The following is a 22,446-nucleotide window of genomic DNA, read 5'->3' as shown; positions in this document are numbered from 1 at the left end:
CAGCGCATGGGCTGCGCGCACATGGCCAGTGATGGCTGTGTGCGTGTGGCCCATGGGCGTGCGTTGCGTGGGGTTGTTGCGTTGCGATTAGATCGTTTTGAAATTTTAATTTGAAATTTTCAGTTTACGTAATTTTAATTAATTTTAAAATTAATAATATAAATTAATTTCTTGGACTTTAATTTTGAATAATGTAATTATAATTATTTTACTAAAATTAAAATCATGAATTAATTTAAATATGACTGAAATTAAATTAAATTTATGGATTCAATTATAAATTTATATGAGCTTTAAATTTTAATTAAATTTGTATGTTTCCGGTTAGACTAGAAATACATTTTTATGTTTAAAATTAGTAAAGCATATGAATTTATTGGTTTAACTGGGAGCCCTTTTTAGTCATAAACTCTTGATTAGGTCTGCAAATCCTTAAGGTTAAAACAACTTGATTAGAATTAATAAGGACTGAATAATTTGTACATTATTGCTGCCCTTGATTAATTGCTGCAAATGTTTACGTGATGCAGAATGTGTTTTACTAACCAGCTATGTGGGCCATTCATGATAATGAATGGGTGAATGGTATATATTGTATATGTACTGTTTTGCAGGTTATGAAGTGACTAGTTTGGCCCAAATAGGATGGAAAATATGGTCTGCGTACCATTAATTTGAATGTAATTGGTCTAAAGTACCAAAGTTGTTTTTCAATTCAAATATGGTCTGCGTACCATCAAATAGTTGTAATTAGTTTTAATTATAGCTTATCCTATTTGAAGAAAATGGTGCCTCCCACGGAGATTTTCAAGACGGACTTTGAAGTTAAAGCTTCAAGATGAAGTCGGGCCATACTAGATCACGTTTATCTTATGCATGTTTTAAGTTATTTATTGCTTTTAAATATGTCTTAAAATGCATGAGATCAAAAGCTTGATTATGTTGCATGATTAAGGATTTTAGTTCACTTAAAATCTAACCAACATAGTAAGAGCCTTAAGCTCCAAACTTAAAAAATTGAGTTAAAAGGTGCCATGCCAAAATATACACTTGCTTGGATATCCTTTACATCAATCTAGTAATAGTTTTCGCTCAGCGAGGTGTTACTTATTGGTCCTAAAGGGGCAAGGTACACAAATAATTGTGAGTACATGTTAGTTTTGGTGAAACTCAACGATATAAGTAAGGAGTCCTTACTTATATGTACGATATAAGTAAGCAAGCAAAATCGATAGGTTTACCTAATAAGTTCTTAGACGTACCTATCAACCAAGAATAGTTTCTAGACTATTAGCAAAAGGCTTTTGCTTACCTAAGATGTTTTAGGATTAAGTCGACAAACTGTGCTTAGTTCTTCAATGATTTTAGGATCTTGGAATCATTTTATTCACACCTGCAGGAACACGTAACTTGAATAAAATGCTTAATGAACATTGAATTATGCATGTATGCTAGAATTTAAGTTTATTAAGAGAAACTGTGAATGGTTATTTATTTGTTTATTCTTTTCAATTGTAGTTTTAAATATGGCAAACAACAATCAAAACATCATCATGGGTTCTGAGCTTATGGTCAAGCTGAACCTGGCAAATTTTCTTGAATGGGAAGCTAAGCTAGTTGAAATAGTCAAACTCAATGGACTTGAGTATGTACTATCACATCCCATGCCAAGCTACTATGCCAGAGACATGACCCCTGAGAGATTTTACGCCTGGGATGCGGATCTCAAAAAGGTTATGAGTCTCATGCTGAACAATATCCCTGATGATTGGGCTAGAAGGTTTGTAGCCTATGAACCTTTTACGCTCATCAAGAATCTGAGGGATATCTGTCGTGGAAGCACGGAGGACAGGGACCTGAACGTCCATGAGTTGATTGAATCAATGTCTGGTCTAAAGGTTAGTTCTCCCAACAGGTGTTATAAGATGGAAGTCCAAGAAACACATGTTCAGCTCCTTCGCACTAAACAGAGGGTAGGCGTCCCACTGAGGTTCCATGTGGATCTTATGCGTTCATACTTTGATCGCCTAAGTCTACTAGGAACACCAATAAGCGAAAGGATGGCAGTCTCTATCTTGCTCAATTCACTACACAGTGGGTTTGGTCGCTTCAAGCAACTATACCTAAGTGAACCTAGAGAAGAAACAGTTGCAGAATTTGTTCACCTTGTCAGAAAGGCTGAAATAATACTGGACTGTGAAGCCAAAGATTTACTCAAGGCTAGAAGGAGACCGTTCAAGAAAAGTGGAAAGTACAAGGGCGATGCTAAATCAAAGCAGGACAAGTCCACATCAAGCTGTCTTTATTGTGATGGAATAGGCCATTACAAAAGAGAATGTCCAAAGCTAAAGGAAGATCAGAAGAACGGAACAGTCGTTCCATCTTCAGGTATTTTCGTTATAGACTGTATACTTGCTAATTCAACTTCTTGGGTATTAGATACAGGTTGTGGCTCACACTTATGTTCCAATCCATAGGGACTAAGAAGAAGTAGAAAGTTAAGCAAGGGAGAAGTCGACCTACGAGTGGGAAATGGAGCACGGATTGCTGCATTAGCTGTAGGAACTTATTATTTGTCGTTGCCCTCCGGGCTAGTTTTGGAACTGGAAGAGTGTTTCCATGTTCCAAGTCTTACTAAAAACATCATTTCAGTTTCTTGCTTAGATGCTAAGGGATTTTCCTTTTTAATAAAAGACAATAGTTGTTCGTTTTATTTTAAAGAGTTATTTTATGGATCTGCTAGATTAGTCAATGGACTTTATTTATTAGATCACGACAAACAAGTATATAACATAAATACCAAAAAGGCCAAAAAGGATGATTCAGATCTCACCTATCTGTGGCATTGTCGATTAGGCCATATAAACTTGAAACGCTTAGAAAGACTTCAAAAGGAAGGAATTCTAGAACCATTTGACTTAGAGGATTATGGTAAATGCGAATCATGTTTACTTGGCAAAATGACAAAGCAACCGTTCTCTAAAGTTGGAGAAAGAGCAAATGAACTAATGGGTTTAATCCATACAGATGTATGTAGACCAATGAGTACAAATGCTAGAGGTGGTTTCAGCTACTTTATCACTTTCACTGATGACTTCAGTAGATATGGTTATGTCTACCTAATGAAGCATAAGTCTGAGTCCTTTGACAAATTCAAGGAATTTCAGAGTGAAGTAGAGAAACAATTAGGCAAGAAGATTAAGGCACTGCGGTCTGATAGAGGCGGTGAATATCTGAGCTATGAATTTGATGACCATCTGAAAGAATGTGGAATTCTATCAGAATTGACTCCTCCTGGAACACCACAATGGAACGGTGTGTCGGAACGGAGGAACAGAACCTTGCTAGACATGGTCAGGTCAATGATGGGTCAGGCCAAACTTCCATTAGAATTTTGGGGACATGCACTAAATACAGCTGCACTCACTATAAATAGAGCTCCGTCTAAAGCTGTCGAAAAGACTCCATATGAATTATGGTTTGGAAAGCCTCCAAATGTGTCTTTTCTTAAGATTTGGGGATGTGAAGTAGACGTCAAACGATTAATTTCAGACAAACTTCATCCAAAATCTGACAAATGTATCCTTGTGGGCTATCTAAAGGAAACAAAGGGGTATTACTTCTACAATACATCTGAGAACAAGGTGTTTGTTGCTCGAGATGGTGTCTTTTTGGAGAAAGATCACATTTCCAAAATGACAAGTGGGAGAAAAGTAGACCTCGAAGAAATTCGAGTCGAACAACAAACTCTAGAGAATGCTCAAGATGACATTCAGGATGAAACTCAGAGATCTTTAGAAGAATCTGGTGAGAGTCATGGTCAATCTAGAAATGTTACCCCGCGTAGATCGCAAAGATATAGATCTCAACCGGAAAGGTACTTAGGTATTTTGACGAACGAGAGCTATGACGTTCTATTACTTGAAAGTGATGAACCTGCGACTTACAAACAAGCTATGACGAGCCCTAGCTCCAAGCAATGGCAAGAAGCCATGCAATCTGAATTAGACTCCATATCGAAAACCAAGTATGGGATTTGGTCGATTTGCCAGATGGCTACCAAGCCATTGGAAGCAAATGGGTTTTCAAACTGAAAAAGGACAAGGATGGGAAACTTGAAGTTTTCAAAGCTAGATTGGTTACAAAAGGTTACAAACAAGTCCACGGTGTGGATTACGATGAAACCTTTTCACCAGTTGCAATGCTAAAGTCTATTTGGATAATGTTAGCAATCGCTGCATATTACGATTACGAAATATGGCAGATGGATGTCAAAACTGCTTTCTTAAACGGATTTTTAACAGAAACTGTGTTTATGACACAGCCTGAAGGTTTTGAGGATCCAAAGAATGATAAAAAGGTATGCAAGCTAAAGAAGTCAATCTACGGATTGAAGCAGGCATCAAGGAGCTGGAATATACGTTTTGATGAAGCAGTCAGTGACTTTGGTTTCATCAAGAACGCAGATGAATCTTGTGTATACAAGAAGGTCAGTGGGAGCAAAATTGCTTTCCTAGTATTATATGTCGACGACATATTACTTATCGGAAATGACATTCCTATGTTGAACTCTGTCAAGATTTGGCTTGGGAAACGTTTTTCGATGAAAGATCTAGGAGAAGCACAGTACATATTGGGCATCAAGATTTACAGAGATAGATCTAAAAGGATGATTGGACTTAGTCAAAGCACTTATATCAATAAGGTGCTTGATAGGTTCAAGATGGCGGACTCCAAGCGAGGCTACCTACCCATGTCTCATGGAATAACTCTAAGCAAGACTCAGTGCCCAAAAACACTTGATGAGCGTAGACGAATGAATGGGATTCCATATGCATCATTGATTGGTTCAATAATGTATGCTATGATATGTACACGCCCGGATGTTGCGTACGCACTCAGTGCTACGAGCAGATACCAGTCAGACCCAGGAGAGGCGCATTGGACTGCTGCCAAGAATATTCTGAAGTACCTGAAAAGGCACAAAGATGACTTCCTGGTCTATGGTGGAGATGATGAATTAATTGTTAAAGGCTATACAGACGCAAGTTTCCAAACCGACAAAGATGATTTCAGATCACAGTCTGGGTTTGTCTTCTGCCTCAACGGAGGTGCAGTAAGCTAGAAAAGTGCTAAGCAAAGCACCATTGCGGATTCTACAACTGAAGCGGAGTACATTGCTGCACATTAAGCAGCAAAGGAAGCTATATGGCTAAGGAAGTTCATAGGTAAACTTGGTGTAGTCCCCTCCATTAAAGGACCAATAGCCCTGTATTGTGATAATAACGGAGCTATTGCACAGGCAAAGGAGCCTAGACACCACCAGAGAGTCAAGCATGTACTTCGTAGATTTCACCTTCTACGAGAGTTCGTTGAAAGAAAAGAAGTCGAGATAAACAAGATTGGAACTGATGACAACATATCAGATCCATTAACTAAACCTCTGCCGCAGGCGAAGCACAACTCGCACACTGCAGCTATGGGAATCAATCATATTGGAGAATGGCTTTGATATCCTTGTTTAATGTTTTAAAGTTTTAGAGTTTAAATCTTTGTAAAACATTATTGGTTAATCATTCACAACAAATGAAAAGAATTCATTTTTCCATTTAATTTGTGGTTTATTAAATGATGAGTCCCTTCAATTTGACGATATATTCAAGATAGACTGTCAGGACCAGTCCTGTGACTAAGAAATGTCTATCAAGTGAACTTGAATGTCAAAGATTGAAAATGTTCCCTAGTCGGAGTTTTCTATAAAATTGGACGCATAGAAAACGTTAGACGATTAGAATGCAAGATGACTAGTAGTTCTGTTTCTTGAACTATGTGGACATGGCAATGTCATAATCATTTGCATAGATACTTACTTTGGGAAGACTAGTATCGGACAAGACCTATGAAACTTTACTGTAAGAGATGAAAATCTGTCATAAGTAAATTTCATTAAAATTATTAGACACTAAATCCTCAATACATGAGTGATTTGAGATTACTTGTTTGAGAACTGGTTGCTTTGACGTTGACCAACCGTCGCACCGTAAAAGGAGGCTATAAAGGCAACGCTCAGGTAATCACCTATCAAATGAAGTCTAATCTCAAGATCGCAAGATTGGGATTGTCCTCCCATAAATCGGGATGAGATACTTAAAAGTTGTACAAGGCCACTCGGAGAGCTAGAAACTGTGAAATGCATGGCCGTGCTCGGATGAATCATAGGCTATGATTATCTGTTTATTTGATCAGTTGAACTCTGAAACCGAGGAACACCTCTGGACATAATAAGGATGACAACTCTTACCTTATGTTCAAGAGCAAGCATCGAGCGACAAAGGAATTAGGAAATGCACACTTGTCCCTAAGGACAAGTGGGAGACTGAAGGAAATAATGCCCTTGGTCCAAGTATGCATTCTATGTTAAGTCTAATAAGTGCGGTTCAGTATTAATTAACAAGTTAATAATTCAGTGAGATCAAGTGAGCTGAATGCCTAGCTAGAGGCCGCTTCAGTTCAAGTGGAATTAATGATATTAATCCACAACTTACTCTTGACTGAACCCGTAGGGTCACACAAATAATACGTAAACGGATCAAGTATTTAATGGCATTAAATACTCCATCTATGGATATTCGGAATCGACGGATCTTGGTTTCAGTGGGAGCAAAAGATGAATGCTCCGGAAACGATGATATTGCCGGAAACGGAAATATGGATCGTATCGGAATTATAAATATTATCCAAGTCGTAGATGTTGCCGGAAACGGAAACATGGTACGTATCGGAAAATATTATCGGAAATGGAAATATTGCCGGAATCGGAAATATTGCCGGAAACGGAAATATTGTCAGAATCGGAAATATTATCGGAATCGGAAAATAATTCCGGAAACGGAAATATTAAATATTTGTTCGAAACGGAAATTAATTCCGGAATCGGAAGTATTAAATATTATTCGTATCGGAAATGAATTCCGGAATCGGAAAATTAATCGGAAGCGTATCGTACGAATTAGCATCGGACGAGGCCTGCCAGACGAAGGCCCAGCACGAAGCCGGGCCATCGCCCAGCAAGCCAGCGCGCCACAACGCACCAGCCAAGGCTTCGCCAGGCCCAGCGCGCGACAACGCTGCGGCAGCGTGTGGGCCTCGTGCCAATGGGGCTGCGAGCTCGCGGGCTGCGCGCGCGCGCATGGCGCCCCTCGTGGGCTGCTGTGCGTGCGTGTGTGTTTGTGTGCTATACGAATTCTAAAGCAATCAGGTTTCAACTAATGATTAAATTCCTAAAACTAAAAGGATGAATTAATTCTATTAGGATTCTAGTTTAATTAATTCGTATCCTAATAGGATTACGATTCCCTTTCCATACCTCTATAAATAAAGGCCTAGGGTCATTATTTTGTAGAGAGTATTCAAGTATTCAAAGTGATTTTTGAGAGCAAAAATTCAGTCACACAATTGCCTATACTAACCGAAAATTCTAAGTACCTTAAGGGCGATCCTAGTTGGTCAAGCTTAAGGCGGATCCGGACGTGCTGTGGACTATCTACGGAGGGACGACACTTGGAGTCCTAAAGACTTGTTCTTGTTCGGTTCGGGCGCAGCTAGGGAAGGCACGCAACAAAGTGTATGCATCTAAACTATGCTAAATGATTATGTGTAAATAATATGCTTTCCTCGCTTTATGGTTTTTCCGCATGATTTATGAATTGTCATATGTATCATAACCTTACAGCTTAGGCTTAGGGGTTGGAGTCAATACTCAGAATAATAATTGTGTGTTGTTGTGTTCTCTTCACGTCGGTTTTAGGGGTCTATTTATAGGAAAGAGTGGCGTAGAAAGATAGTTTTTCAGGAATTTGAATACGAAACGGATTAGGAAAAGAATCCGTCCCAGGTATTTTTGGCGCCCAGCTCTGGGCGTCAAAGATTTCGGCGCCCAGGGCTGGGCGTTGAAAATAGGGTCTGGCAGAATTCTTTGTCAGATTGGACTCTAGAGTACGGAGTTCATTAAGAGACTTAATCCGAGTTATTTGGTGCGTATCAATTTACGACGGAATGCGTCTGGGCCCTTTACGAACTCTAGGTTCGTTATGAGTTTAATTAATACGTTAACTCTTTTATCGAACTGCGATAGGAATATAATTCCTTTTACAATTTCTATCTATTTTAGGATTTATGTTGGAGTGCAACACCTAATTCTGACAGGTTTCTATCTTTTTATTCTTACTACTTTTAACAACTACCCATTACGGCAGTTACTATTTTTAGCAGGTTTCCATAAATGGCAGGTTTCTATAAATAGCAGGTTTCGGGTGAAATGAAAACGGGAATTGAGATTCGTTATTTTATAGGAGATGCGTTGTCAAGTGGAGATTTACATTCTCATCATCGAACCTTCCCTTTCGGGAATGGGGACAAAAGTAGGTGTCTACAGTTAGCCCCCACTTTGACTGAGTCTCGGGATGAGACGATGTTCAAAGTACTGGACGGAGTGCGTCACACAAGCCATGGTGTATGTGACCTGTTTTGCGAGGGTCTCACGAGCCCCCGAGTGATAACATTTGACTTAAGGGTCATCACTTGAAGTGTCGACATATCCCTCACGTGTCATTGGGATTTGTCAACGGATAGTATATAAACTTCCTCACTTTGTCATTGGAAGGATCTAAAGGTGCGTAGAAACTCCCTCACTTTGTCATTGGGAGTAGCTACAGATATTTTCGAAATCAAAGCTATAAGGTGTAATTGGGCCTGGCCAAGCCCAATCACGAGGTAAAAAATGTTTTTAAAGATTCTCATTTTCAGGGCTAGCTAAACGAGAAAACCCCCTTGTTTTTATGGGACGTAAAACGAAGGAAAATCCAGCACATCGTTCTTTTTTGGAAAAAACGGAAAACCATTCTTTTAAATTTTGGAAAAAGGGAAAGCTACTCACATCGTTCTTTTTTGGAAAAACGGAAAACCAAAAGCTACTCACATCGTTCTTTTTTTTGGAAAAACGGAAAACCAAAAAGCTACTCACATCGTTCTTTTTTGGGAAAAACGGAAAACCAAAAGCTACTCACATCGTTCTTTTTTGGAAAAACGGAAAACCAAAAGCTACTCACATCGTTCTTTTTGGGAAAACGGAAAACCAGAAAAAGTTATCGCTGCAGCGACTAAGGACCTGCGCGGTTAGTGGTGCATACCCCGCCGGCTAAAGATGGCGAGCCTGTCCGCTAAGGGTGAACACCCCGTCCGATAGAAGTGGACGAATCTGTTTTGAAGTTTGTTTGTTTTTTTTGAAAATAAGCACCTACGCGGTTTGTGACGTAGACCCCGCCGGCTGAAGATGGCGAGTTCTGTCCGCTGAGGGTGGACGTCCCTGAATTCGTTTTTCTATTTGGAATTCGCGCGGTTCGTGGCGCGATCTTGCCTGATTGAGGTGGGCAAGTCCCTATTTCATTTGTTCTTGTGATTTCTTTGAGAATTTCTTTTCTTATTCATTCTCGCAGGAGCGAATTTTTTCGAGGGATGCTCGAATTTAGTTGCAACCTGAATGTGGGTTGACAACGTGCTTAAACGGACCATTGTCTTGTGGTCATCTTCCTTCATGGTTTTGAGCTAGTCCTTACGGCTCAATTATGCCACTACCTGGGTCCTTGATTAGGGGACTATGTATAAGTATCAACGGCGACCTTTGTCTTGAGATCGTAATCCGGTTTTATCTTTTGAGGTTATCCAAACACGGGACTTCGTACAGTGTAGTCTGGGAATATTGTTTTAACTTTGCACACTTTCTTTTGAAATATATATTTTCTTTCGAGCCACCAAGCACTCGTGCTCGGCGGTAAGTTCTTGTCAAAGAGGTTCTTTGGGGATACGCATTTTGTAATGTCCTTGATTGTGTTTGGGATCGTGCTCGTAAGTGCGAGCGATCTTCGTAGTGGTGTGCTACTCTTGACAAAGTCGTGAGGTGCGACTTTCAGTAAGGAAATCGGCAATTTTCGAGTCGAATGGATGCGGCAGGGGCCATTAGAAGTTAGGGCCTTTTTTGAGCCTGGGTTCATTTTCGGCGCCCAGGCCTGGGTGTTGAAATAATTCACGCCCAGGTGGGGCGTTGAAAGTGTTGTTTGGGCTGGTCTTTTGATGACACAGTTGGCCTCTTGTTCTTTCGTTTTTCTCTCTCTTTTTTTTCTTCTTTTGAACGCGTTCGTAAATGTTCGATACTTAGAATGATGATATGAATGTGCGAATGGGCGTTCATAGAATGGCCGTTGTGTGCGGTCCATTAATCAGTTTGCTTGAATCATTTTTTTTTGAGCAATGACTGATTTTGAATAGTTTGCTTAGAAGCTTGAGAGGGTTCAGGCCCATTTACGAGGTGGGCTCAAACATCGTGCCCTTTTGATTGTTCAAACATTTGCTTCGAGATTTTTATTTTGCTATGGTTGTTTCGTAGCTTGGAGCCCCCAAGTATGCATGTTGGGATGCTTCCTTTTGGCGTACGATTTTTGTAGGTTCTTTCGAGAAAGATGCCTTAGGGTTCCACTCGTGTAGGTGCGAGCTATCCCTTTCGTGGTAGGTAATATTTTGCTACCTTTAATCCTTAATGTAGAAGTCGTGTGGCTTGCATTTTTAATTTTGGCGATAAGTAGTCTTTGCCTCTTTTACACATGCTCTTTGGTCGTGCCTACATTAGTGCAATATGCCTTACTCTTCTTTTAGGCTTGTACCGTGGGACGGTTGAACTTATGGTGCGACGTAGGCTTGTGTGGCCTAACGGCGTGTCTTAGAACATTCCTCCAGCTGTTGGGATATTATTATTTTTTGCATTGGAGTACTTCATCATGCCTCGTTCAGGTGTTCGAACAAGTGTAGCATCTTCTGCGTGGGTTTGCACGGCTTATTACTTCGTTCGATGCGAGGATTCATAGGTGTTTCTTTCTCATTTTTATATCTAGGCAAAACTTGGCTAGCAGAAAGAGTCAGCGCCCAGGCCGGGGCGTTAAAGATATCGGCGCCCAGCTCTGGGCGTTGAAAATGATTTCTGGGTATATTTTAACAGTTCTTATCCTTGATTTTTTTCTTTCGCTTTTGCTTTGGAACGAGGTAGACTGTGTAACGGGCGCTCTGCAGGGCGAGCGTTACGTGCAGTGGTTTGATCGGAGTTTTGGTGACTCGCGATTTTCAGTTACCTTTGATAGTGGGGTGACTTTATATATTCTAAGCAGAGCTTTAGAATTTGGGAGGGGTTGTAGCCATTCTAAGGTTCGTTTTACACGATTAAAGCTTAGGATTGTGCCCTTATGACGTATGTATAGCATTAGCATCGAGAATTTGCGATAAAATCGTCATTTCGAGCATTTTTAGAGTGTTTTTCTCAAGCCCCCAATTGTAGCTACGGGATTGGCTTGGTGCTATAATGCTTTGCATACGTTTTGTGCATTCATGGTGACATGGATCATGAATAGTTTGAACCAGACTCGTTTAGTTCGAGGTACGTTCGAGCAGTGATCTGCTACTTCTCTTGTAAATGTCGTATTGTGCGACATTGCCATGGTCAAGGTAATCACATGTTGAAGTGTGCCTTGACCAAAAGTTAGGTGCCTTTCTTTACCCATAATCATATTTAGAAATCTTTTTGACTCACTTGCAACATCGGGATAAACGCATACTAAGCTTAAACCAACGACACTTTATTATGTTCGAAGAAGTCTTTGAAAATTATTTGAAAATTATTTAAAATCCGAATCCTACTGTGTACAATCCGAGGTGTCCTAAGTAAGTTGACTTATAGAAGGGTTCGTACAGGATTACATAAGTGAATAAAAATACTGTTACGATTTTTGGAATGCTGTCTAAGGACTTGCTGGAAGCCAGGGTGCAGGCGTCAAGATATACTTGTGCCCGTTTGGCTTATGCTTTAGGCTTTTAGGGCCGTCTTTTCCATAATTGCGGGAATATAAACCGTTTTCAAATTGACTTAGATTTACTTGGTGTATGTCTGCACAAAAGGTCAAAGTATATTTAGTTCTTTCCCTAGCTCTTTCATTTCAATTTTTAGCCCCCAGTTGCTATTATGTCTTCCCATTAATGATGCTTTTAGATTTCGATTTTAGATGCCCGTGTCATATTCCTGAGTAGGGTGAGCCTTGGTTAAGTGCCAAGTCCTATTGACAATGTCTGTTTTTTTTTTCAAAGGGGATTAGCAAGCATTTGAATTACCATGAACGGGTGCCCTGAGTTCGAAGGAACGATGGGGTGGTGCCGTAGAACAATCCTCTTTATTGCAAGCTTACTGCCTTTACTACTTGTCGGCGACTATGACTGTGTCTAGGGGTGAAAGAAGGTCTTTAAGCGAACGACTATGTCTAGTGGTGAAAGAAGGTCTTTAAGTGAGTTAGTTCGCTTTAGGGAGGGTCAAGTCGGGTATTTTAGAGGTCATGGAAACTTGCGCTAGCCCCCATTCAATTGAGGCAAAGCGGTCTTTTGAGTCTTGGCTAAGTGCCTAGGAGTGTGAGTGCTCCTTCTTGCAAGGGTACGTGCCCTTTATTATTTTTCGATGTGTGCTCATTTTGGCATCTTGACGACTTGGATTCTTTCTTTGACTTAAATTTTTCTTTCGACTTGGATTGCATGTAATTAAATTTCAATAAGGGACTCTATTTCTTATTCTTGTTAATTTATAGGCTTTAACATTTTTGCAAATTGGTTGGACCGAATCATGGATCGCCTACGTATCCGCCTTAAGTAGATTTAATTTGGAATCAGGTCTTGCGTAGTTCTTAGCCTAGAAATGGTTTCTTAGAATGCCGATTCTAAACAAGTACGTTCTGAGGTGGAAACATATTTGAAACGGTAAAATAAGTGAAGTTTATTATTTTAATCTGCTGCTTTGCCGTAAGCCAAAAATTTGTTTTATATTTTTTTGAGTACATGTATTTCTTGGTGGTACGTATATCTGAATACGTGTTGTACCCCTCCAAGTGTTCGTTATTGTTCCGTGTGTGTGCGGATAAAATGACGAGCACTTCTGGACAAATTTTAGCAAGCAGAGAGAATCAGCGCCCAGGCTGGGGCGCTAAAGATTTCGGCGCCCAGCTATGGGCGCTGAAAATTATTTCTGGGCGGATCTTTTTTTGGTGCGCTAAATGCTTCTTTTTCTTTTTAGACTAACTTTAGAGGCGCTTTGCAAAGTTTCTTTTTTACATTTTTTTTATATATTTTTTTTTATTCTTACATTGAGCGTAGAATGTACTTTTCATTTGTCTCCTTTTTTTTGTGACTCAAGACGGCTTGAAAGATGGGTTGAATGAGATTGGATAAGTTGTATGGGTATTGGTCAAGCATAAGGATTACATCTTCTAGGACTCACAATTTGCAACCTCAAGCTAGTGTCACGAGTTTATATCAACCAAGGCCAATGAGTAGCATGGGGACGGCTCAAGGGTATATCAACAGGATGTATCCACACAAGTTATATGGTCATTATGCTAATGGTGGTGTAAGAACAGGTATGACGCACGTGTCAATGGCCGTACGTGGTTTGCAGTTGACAACAAGTTCAAGAACAAGAGTCGAGGTAATGGTTTCTTGGGTTATGGCGGTGAGAACATGGATGGATTAAATGAGCTGAACAGGGACCCCAGAGCGAAGGCGTCTAAGAGCATAAAGATTGGAAAGGGTAGACATCGTAGAACTTTATGATTTGGATTGGTTGACTCAATTCTTTTCCTTCGTTTACTTGGGTAGGCTTCGCACTTTGGGGAGGTACGGGCTAAGTATGCCATGGCTCGCTCTTTTCGCTCTCCCTTTTCTTTTTCTCTTTTTTCTCTTTTTTGCTTGGGATTTCTCCCGCTTTTTATTTGGGCTAAAAGGTAGATGGTTGTGGTCTTTGAGTCACGAGGCGAGACTGAGTGAGCCTCGTTTGGTAGGCCTATAGTGGACCTTTAATTTTAGTAGGCCTCGGGTGGACCTTTAATTTTAGTAGGCCTAGGGTGGACCTTTAAATTGTCTTACTTTGCAAGCGTATTTAGTCGTTTCTTAAAATGTGCAAATATCGTAGATTCAAAATGTTGTTTTACCTTATTGAATTTTAACGAAAGAATTACATCGAAAATAATTTTTTGCTTCTTTTCAGATTCCAGTTTCTGGGATTTGGAAGTTGTGATTTAGACTCAAACTTTCATTAATCTTTCTGATTATAACCCGTGCGTGAATACAAGGAGGTGGCCTAGACTCAAAATAATGACATGGCGTAAGCCTATAATACTTGACCAAGCGACTCTCAGACTTAGGCAAATTGGACCATAACTTTCGTTGGTTGACACTTTAGATTTTAACCCTTGGGTGTTCATTTGTCATGCGCCATTTTGCTTAATGTTGGCAAGGTAGTTAGTTGGGGAGATCGAATTTCCACTTTTACAAGACTAGAATCATTAGTGCGGCTTCCCTCTTAGTGTATATTGCCTTACCCCAATGGTAGCCTTATGGTATGCCGATTTGGGTATTTTCATGGTTGGTCATGTTGCATTCATGGAAAATCTTTTAGTTCGTACTTAGGAGTATTTAAAGGTGCGAGTGGCTCGAGAGGACTATGATAGTCGTGACCCAATGTGATCATAAGCCTTGAGGCCATTAATTTTTTTGCCAATGGTATTGACACCTTAGGTTCACTTTGGGGTTGTGCGACTATGGGGAATGATTTTCAGAATGTGACCGTTTTCATTTTGCAAATACTATAATATATTCTTTTTATTGGTGAGAGAGAGTATTGAGGCCGTGGATTCTTAGCAAGGGATGACAATTACATATGGGTGCTTATTGATTTAAATGTTAGGAAGGGAGACTCAATATGGTTTAACCTTTTTTGCAGAACGACACCAAGCATTAGGACCGATTCTATGGAAAAGACGACTAGGACTTAGGATTTGGATTGTACTTTGGCATAGCCTAGTCTAGACTCGGATTTTATTTTTTTTATTCGAACATTATTTTTCCTTGAAAACTTTATTATTTTTCGAATTCTTTGCCTATGTGACATTCAAGGTTTAATTAACATGCTCGGTTTTGGTGCCGAACATTGTCGTCGTAGGAGGCCTAACAACGACACAAAGAGTTATTTTTTTTTATATAAGTCGCTTTTGGAATCGAGTGCTTTTTCATACGCCCTCGTAGCAATTTTTTTCACGAAAAGTTTTTTTTTTTGCTACGCATTTTCTTCATGCTTGGGCACCGAGGCTGCTGCGCCTGACCAGAAGGCCAAGCAGCAACTTCAGCGCCCAGCTTAGGGCGTGAGAAATTTTGACGCCCAGCCAGGGGCGTTGAAAATGCGTCCCTGGCAGGTTCTCGTTTTCTGTTTGCGTCTACTTTTGTTTATGCGATTTCGATTTTGCGTGCTTGCCTAATAACGTCCTTTACGCGTTGTGCAGCGTTTGTGGGATTCGTTACAGGCCATCCCGAGTGTCGCTTATTTTTGTGGCGATCGTTCGGGTTTGCGGAACACTTGTTTCGGTATAACTCTTTGGCAAATTGGTTTATGAATGTTTGGGCAATTTTTAAGGTCGTTGGTTTTTTCTAGGATAGTTTGTCACACACAATCATATATTTCGCTACACATAACTAACATTCCATCATGAGGCAATAATAATAAGTCATGTAGTTTATGATAGGCTTCTATGGGTAGTTATTTGCGCCTGGCTTGGTACCTCTTCTATCGTAGATCCAACACATGGCCCGGTCGAGGTAGTGTCTTCAGCAGACAAATTTTGCTCAAGAGGCCAACCCGCAAGTGCAAGCCAAGGGGGCATGCAGGCGAGAGGGACCTAATGAGCGAGCGATTGGGTTTGGGACGGGTGTACTACTAGCGAAAGTGCCGAGTGGACAACATTCGAAGCGTATGCACTCCCCGGTTGGCGATGGGTATCCTTAGTCCCAACTCCCAAGATGAAACACCAAGGGAGCCAAGATTCGTTATGCGGTTCTGTGCGTTCACATTAATATGCTGATTTTCAGGTCGTCCCAACTTGATTGGGAAATAAACGCGGGGTAGGATCGTTTCACCCTTCGGCTATTTTGATTACCTACAAGCACGAGTATTTCCTTCACTATCCCCAGTGGAGTCGCCACTGTGAGGCGGTCGAAAAAGCACGAGGCTAATGCGTGACCTTGTCCCTCGTGGGTGTGACGATTCTTTTCATTCAATCAAGTGTAATTGAATTTCCTGTGAGTTTACACCCAATTGACTAGTAATATAGGAGTCGCCATTCAGTTTTTAACGACAATGAGAAAAACTGACAAAACCCGGTTATCGTGACATAAAGGGAGTGCAATTATGTTTGACAACGACGGCCGTAGGTTCCCTTGTGATCCCTGGTGTGGGGATCTCTCAACATACACCCGCAAGGTAGAGATTGAGGGTTCGGGGGACTGTAACTACCGAGAGGAGTACTCGCTCGTCGATAACTCCAGAGGCAGGATATCTTTACTAGCTCAGCATAAATAATTGAAGGGACATGCGTTAACTATTAAACTAATCTGAGTTGATTTTAACAATATGCAACATATAATACTAGATCGAGCGCGATTATCTGATTTAAATTGTATTAAGGGACCTAGCATGATAATCCAATTTCCCAAAAATGTTATCTTTATTAGGCGTGATAGAACTATCAGATTTAATTAGTTTAACAGTTCATAAAAGGGCGAGGAAAGCAATTAAACCATGGAAAAGGGACACATTACGACGCACCCTTGAGAGGTGCGTCACGGTTCTCAGAAAACTAACCACTTTGACTTTGCTATTTCTCCTTTTATTTAACGAATCTCAAATTACGGGACAGGGTACGATCTGTTTGATTTATGGATCGATTGCGACAAAACGCGTGATCAATTTCGCAGCGTAAGGCTTAGGCTTAGGGGTTGGAGTTAATACTCAGAATAATAATTGTGTGTTGTTGTGTTCTCTTCACGTCGGTTTTAGGGGTCTATTTATAGGAAAGAGTGGCGTAGAAAGATAGTTTTTCAGGAATTTGAATACGAAACGGATTAGGAAAAGAATCCGTCCCAGGTATTTTCGGCGCCCAGCTCTGGGCGTCAAAGATTTCGGCGCCCAGGGCTGGGCGTTGAAAATAGGGTCTGGCAGAATTCTTTGTCAGATTGGACTCTAGAGTACGGAGTTCATTAAGAGACTTAATCCGAGTTATTTGGTGCGTATCAATTTACGACGGAATGCGTCTGGGCCCTTTACGAACTATAGGTTCGTTATGAGTTTAATTAATACGTTAACTCTTTTATCGAACTGCGATAGGAATAGAATTCCTTTTACAATTTCTATCTCTTTTAGTATTTATGTTGGAGTGCAACCCCTAATTCTGACAGGTTTCTATCTTTTTATTCTTACTACTTTTAACAACTACCCATTACGGCAGTTACTATTTTTAGCAGGTTTCCAGAAATGACAGGTTTCTATAAATAGTAGGTTTCGGGTGAAATGAAAACCGGAATTGAGATTCGTTATTTTATAGGAGATGCGTTGTCAAGTGGAGATTTACGTTCTCATCATCAAACCTTCCCTTTCGGGAATGGGGACAAAAGTAGGTGTCTACACATACATGTATAGAAGATTGGTGACTTGACATGTGTTCTGGCAATTAATAATTTGTCAAACATGTATTTTTACAAGACTTTATATATAATTTTAAGTAGGCTTTCGTAAATTTGTGTTTTTGTAGAGGATAAATTAAAAGAAAGTAAATTAATGCTGAAACATAGTATTCTCAAACAACACATGTGACTGATTTAGTGATATGAGTGTCTCACAAAGATAAGAGATTTAAACATTTTATAAGGCTCGTGAGATTCTTTTTGTTTTTTTTGGTTTTTGATAACAATATAAGGCTAAGGAGTTAATCAATTAATGTTGAAACATATACTTTAATAATAAAAAAAATAAAAACATAAAAATTCATAATTGCCGCATTAAAGAAGCAGTAACAAAAGTTGAACATCAATAACAATCAATATTACTGTTATTGATAAGTTTGTCAACATAACGCATATATAATAAAAGATGTTATATTATACGTTAACGCATAATCATGTTGACCGCATAACACATTAAAGAAGCAGTTACATAAATCGGACATCAATAAGTATATCAACATACATCAATAAGTAAATTACGAACCCAATTCATGTATATATCTGATATATGAACACCCGTCATGCCAAAAAAAATTCATGTAAATTAAAAACATGATGATAGCAATTCAGCGTAAACCATGAATCTAAATCCAATATTTGAAATATAAAGTAGTATCATAAGTACCCAATGATATCAACATAAAACTACCATTAATTTGTAAAAAATAATACCATGCAAATTTCAAAAAAATACCGCAAGATCGCAATATATATTTCTCAAACGATAACTAGCAACTCAAACACATATATTGATCACCGCAAGATCATATAATAATAATAAAAAAAAAAAAAATCATGAAAACCAATTCCTTCAATTTCCGACATCATTGACGCAAGAACGTAGCGCCACATTATATACCTCCAAATCTCCAATATCCAATTAATGTAAAATTGGAGTGCAATTTCAATTAACTGATAGCATGTCAATAAACTTCAATATACGAAAACAAAGTAATTATGGTCAAATCTCAAACATAATACTTACATTGAATAACGGTAGTTCCTCTATTTTTCTTTTCGCTTAATCCGGATGGGTGATGGTATGTTCCTTTGCTTTTCGTTTTCAATGCTATCATCGAACCGTTAGCAATGGTTTTGATAACGTGTTATGAAAATAGGGAGAAAGAGAGAGAGGAAGGGAGAAACAAGCGGTTATTAATCTTATTCCCATCAATATAATATGTACATATACATGTATTATATAGGATAAGGATGTCAGGGGTATAATGGACATCCACAATACAATATATTTATAACAGTCATGTACTTTTAAGGTGAAACCTCATTCAACTTAAAAGTTTATTTTTTATCTTGATAACGCGGGTGAGACTCAGGTCCGTATTTAACAATAAACGTAAACGAAGCTATCCAGTTGTTGTAATAACTGCTCAAGGACTCATGAGGCCCAGTCAGCACACATCTGACAGGGAAACTATGTCTGGAGCTTGCTTCATGAGCAGACTGTTTGCTGTAAAAGTAGGCCCATTTAGTGGTCCAATTCCGTAATTGTGTATTTGTGCAGTAGGCCCATTTAGTGGTCCAATTACCCAGCCCATATTCTAGGTCAAGTCACTTCTACAATTAGTTGGACTACAAAAGGTCTAGTGATAATGGTAAAATTGTAAAATTGTAAAATTGTAAAATTGATTCACTTATCCCATGTGAACTTATAAAATCATACCCTCATATTATTAGCATTATATAATCAATGTTGTTAGAAATTAACTGTAAAAGTACTTATAATCTCATACTCCGTAATTAGTTAGAAACACAAAGTATGTGTGTTGTGATCTTTGACCGCACAATTATTTTGAAAGTTACGAATTTCTCTTTATGTAATACTACTTCTGTTTCATAATGATCTTTACAATTAATATTTGCACAAATATTAAAATAAATGTGATAACGTATATAAAAAGGTATGTGGTTATAAAAAAAAACATTGTAAACGACGGGTGGATGTAATAAAAAAATGAATAAAGTAGAAAAAAATGAGTTAAAATATATAAATTATATGGTTAAGAGGGGTAAGATGGTACATTTTTCAAGTCCAAAAATAAAATAAATCACAATCTTAAATATATTATAAAACGGATTAAAATGAAAAATGTAAACATCATTTTAAAAAGAATGTACTGTATTTATTTAAGAGATACACTTGTCTTTTCCGGCCGTATTTATTTAAGAGATACACTTGCCATTTGTAGTAACTCATCAACCCCACCCTCTAATTAAATAATCTATCTACACCCCCACCCCATCCCTCACCTCCTAAAATGACATGGTCCCCACTTGTTTACTTATTAAAATATCTACTCAACCTCAGTTGTTTTATTACTTTATTTCATTCAATTTTTTTTCTTAAGTTCTTAATACCGTGTCCGGCCAAATGTACACTTAAATAAATACGGAGGGAGTAATTAAATTGGGTTATAAGATAAGCCCTAAGTAGAGCTGTCAAAAATTGACCCGACCCGAAAAACCGACCTGTTTTTTTAAGGACCCGGACCCGACCCGAGACCCGAAATTTGTTAAAATAGAAAACCCGTAACTCGACCGTATCCAACCCGTTAAAACCGAAGACCGATTTCGACCCGTTAATGCATGACCCGTACCCGAACCTGACACCCGACCGAAATATAACCGATAACAAAACTAAGTCATCTTACCCGACCGAAAAATGACCCGAACCCGATTCAACACCCGACCCGATGTCAACCGGAAACCAATTATAACCCGATAAAACTTGAATTTACGCGACCTGTTGACAACCCGATTTGCCATTGACCTAACTAAATAATAACTTAAATCAAGTTAATATATTTTTTTAATAATTACCTAATCTAGAACAAGTGAAAAGCTTTAAACCAAATTTAACCAAATTTATAAAAGTTAATTACTCCTGATAACTATCGTACCCGGTCTTAACCCGTGTCCGATAGTAAACCCGACCTGAATATTAACTGACCGGTAATTTTTCGATCCTAACTTGACCCGACTCGTTAAGACCCGAACCCGTAATTTTACCCGACTAGAAAAAGACCCGACCCGAACCGAACCCGACTTATACCGAAATGGAAAAATAACCCGACATGACCCTACAAATTTTCAACCTGACCGAACCTGACCTGCACCCGGTGATAAAATGACCCGACACGACCCGACCAGATCATGACCCGTGACCCGAGATGACCAGACCCGGACCCGACTCGAATGACCGTTTTAACAGCTCTAGCCCTAAGGGGCCTTTTGCGCGATGTCTCGATTCAATTATTTTCGCATCATAATAAATTTGTAAAACTTCCAAACGGATGAATATGAAAAGTTTTTCGTATCATTTCAGGTTTTATTTTGGAGTACATGATCTTTATATCTTGAAAATGTGGAACCACTTTATTTGTTTTGTTTCATAAATTGATAGATCGAAGAATTCGTTTTGTAGACAACTAATATTATTATATCCTTATTATAGTTATATATTGTCCCTATCACAAAGAAGCAAAAAGAACAATAATTGTGTTATTCACTTATTCTATGTTAAAAAAAAATCAATAAAATTAGTAAATTACGAAAATTTTATGAAAGGTTAAGTCAGTTTCAAATCCAGTCTTATTAGCTGTATGTTTTTGGGCTGGTGTTCCTTTTGGTAGTGGATTATTCGTTGTCGTTCCTCAAACATTGTTGTTCACGAGTTTTGCTTTAGAAGTGGTGCAACCCATATTGGGATCTGGGGCTGGCTTATAGTTACACCTATCAAATAGGTCGGGTTTAATCGGGTTGTCAAATTATTTTCAAATTCCTGTTTGATAGAGATAGAATTCTCTTAGTTCTCTTAGGATATTTGATGCATATTAAGCTTCTAGTCATATTCGTTTACCTAATTCAATTATAACTCATATTGTAATCCCTATCAGTCGTTCTCTCTCCCTCCTCTCCCTCTCTCAAACCCTAGCCTCCATTAGTGAATTTCGAAGGGGCTTCCGTCGATTTTTATCGGTGGAAAGCCCCGATCTTTTTATTTTGTTGTTCTTTCTTTATTTTTGTTTGTTTTTTAGGGTTTTAATAATACATCCTCCTTGTGCGAGGAACTGTTCTCCCTCGAAAGACATGGTTTTTCTTCTCCTTTTAGGGAGAATTTTTCATAGGTTAGAGGATCCTAAATATCTGGTGTACGAGGGAAAATATTATTTAATTTCGCAGGAGAAATTGATTCAGCGATGAAGATTTGTGCGGTGTCGCAACAGATGTTATTTCTACGTCTACAATCAATTGAATCTGATTTAATTCAATGTCAACATTACAATAGATCAAAAGACCCCCTCGTTGAAGGCTGTATCAAACAACGATGTGTTAGAGGGTATACAAGATGTTCGATGCGCGATGACCGTAGTTTTGCAGAAAACGAGTTTATTTGATTCGATTTGTTATGCATTTGATAGATTCATATCTCTATTGTAGATGTCGTATGACTTTTTATTAATGAATTAATTTTCGTTTAAAAAAAATAGTGGTGGATTTTGTTATTGTACAACACCAGGTTGTTCTTTGATTGTGATTCAACTCCTCTCTAGCGTGATTTGTAATGGCTATGAATACCAACAACTAGCACTCACTAATCGCTGCATCAACTTCAGGCTGCGGATATTCTCATATGCCGCCCGCCGACAATTTATGGTATTTTGATACAGGAGATACATCTCATATGATATCTTATTCAGGAAATCTCCATTCACTATCTAAATATCATACTTTTAAGTCGAT

At 38.9% G+C, this 22,446-nt stretch overlaps 1 long non-coding RNA gene across 1 annotated transcript in view; it reads right to left on the bottom strand.

Annotated features, from left to right (window-relative positions):
* Positions 1-18,839, bottom strand: part of LOC110804647 (uncharacterized) — a 44,536-nt gene extending 25,697 nt beyond the window's left edge. The window contains exon 1 of the long non-coding RNA XR_002537790.2: positions 18,671-18,839. This is a non-coding gene — a long non-coding RNA (uncharacterized lncRNA). The remainder of the gene's footprint in view (positions 1-18,670) is intronic.
* Positions 18,840-22,446: the final 3,607 nt, after the last annotated feature.

The sequence above is a fragment of the Spinacia oleracea genome, chromosome 6 (genome assembly GCF_020520425.1).
Source record: "Spinacia oleracea cultivar Varoflay chromosome 6, BTI_SOV_V1, whole genome shotgun sequence".
Lineage (NCBI taxonomy): Eukaryota > Viridiplantae > Streptophyta > Magnoliopsida > Caryophyllales > Amaranthaceae > Spinacia > Spinacia oleracea.
The sequence above is the reverse complement of the archived record's forward strand: the minus strand, read 5'-3'. Positions and strand labels throughout refer to the sequence as shown.